Raw genomic sequence first — 1766 nt, 5'->3', positions numbered from 1 at the left:
TATCAGAACTTTAATATATTTTTATGTTCCTCTGATCTGTTGTGACAAAATAAATTGTCATATTATTTGAGTAACAACTCATAAATAACTACAAATAACTAATGTTAGGGAAATCTGTTTATGTTTTGTTACGTGTTTCTGGATTTTTTTTAAATATATATCGGCCGATATATTGGAATATCCGATTTTTAAATAACCAAATATTCGTATCGGTATCAACCTTAAAAATCCATAACTGTCGGAGTCAGATAGATAGATAGATAGTAATGTAGAGAAATGTAATCTGTAAATCTAATTTTTACATGGCCAGAATGTTTGCCACCGTAAAACGAAGACACCAGAGTGCACCAATGCTGTTAAATAGTCTGTGCGCGTACACACACACACACACACACACACACACACACACACACACACACACACACACAACACACACACAAACACACACAACACACACACACACACAACCACACCACACACACACAACACACACACACACACACACACACACACACACACACACACACACACACACACGAAACAACTGACTGCCGTCACTGTGCTCTCTCTTCTGTACCGACAAAGACACTCACAAATATTTTCACATGCGCTGCACACGCACACACCCAAGAGTGCTGCAGGCAACTGTCAGTGATTTTGGAGTAGGCTGTGCCGCCAACCAACCAATCAGAGCACAGCGTTGGGGATATCGCCATGCCCAAGGTCATGTTCATGTCAGGGATGAGGTTTTATCTCTGTCCACTTAGTAATGCTGTCCCACAGAAGGAACACACACACGCACACAGTACAGCATGAGAGGGACAAACTGCAACACAGCAACTTTCTAACGGCAAAAGACAAAATCGTTCAGAGGGTTCGGAACCTGGAACCCCAACCCATGTGGTTAGAGTAAAAGAATCCAAATCTTCTAAGTGTGCCTGTGACAGGCTGCAAACGAGATTTCCTGTCGACAACAGACACTTTACTAGGGATGAGCGAGTACAGCATTATCTGTATCTGTTTACCACATGAATTATCTGTATCCGTATCCATACTCGGACTGGGCGGGGCCTAACCCGGAAGTGGTCAGATTTCACCATTTCTACCAGAGTCACATTTGATTGAAAGAGAGACACATTTCTGATCCAGACACTTTTTGAAAAGTGGTCAAATTTGACCCGAAGACAAAAGGAGGGTTACCATGATTACTTATTGATATTTGGAAAGATGTTGCATTTAATTTACTTCAAAAAAACAGTGAGAACATTTTATTTGTGTGTCGTTTGTGAGCTGCGGACGTTGCTTTTTGCTGCTGTGTTGTTGTTTCTCTCCTTCCGGTTTTTATTATTTATTTATTTTATTGGTCTTGAGACATATTCTCTTGTCTTGGCATATTGTTTGTGATTGGTTATAATTATTTTAATTAAAACATTTGGTCACAAAAACAAAACAAATCAGTGAAACAGTTAACCCTTGTGTTATCTTCCCGTCAAAATTGAAAAGCAACACTTTTGACATTTTTTAATCAATGTTTTTAACATTTTCTTACTTTTTTTGTCCCCTTTTTCATCACTTTTTTTTTACGTTTAACACTTTGTAACATGCAACTTATTAACTTTAGTTTTCCAGTTATTTTTGGAATTTATGGCCAATAAACCTCCTTTATAGGAAATGATACCTAATGTTTTAGTTAGAAAAGAAGGAATTAGGAATAATCTAGATTAAAATTAAAGGAATGGATGTTGATGAATAATCACAGACTGGAA

The 1766-nt window shown here is 37.8% G+C and overlaps 1 protein-coding gene across 1 annotated transcript in view; it reads right to left on the bottom strand.

Annotated features, from left to right (window-relative positions):
* The window catches only part of slc38a4 (solute carrier family 38 member 4), a 55756-nt gene that overhangs the window by 30491 nt on the left and 23499 nt on the right, over positions 1 to 1766 (bottom strand). The gene's annotated exons all lie outside the window — the stretch shown is intronic.

Source organism: Etheostoma spectabile, chromosome 23 (genome assembly GCF_008692095.1).
Source record: "Etheostoma spectabile isolate EspeVRDwgs_2016 chromosome 23, UIUC_Espe_1.0, whole genome shotgun sequence".
Lineage (NCBI taxonomy): Eukaryota > Metazoa > Chordata > Actinopteri > Perciformes > Percidae > Etheostoma > Etheostoma spectabile.
This window is presented reverse-complemented; position numbering and strand designations above follow the sequence as displayed.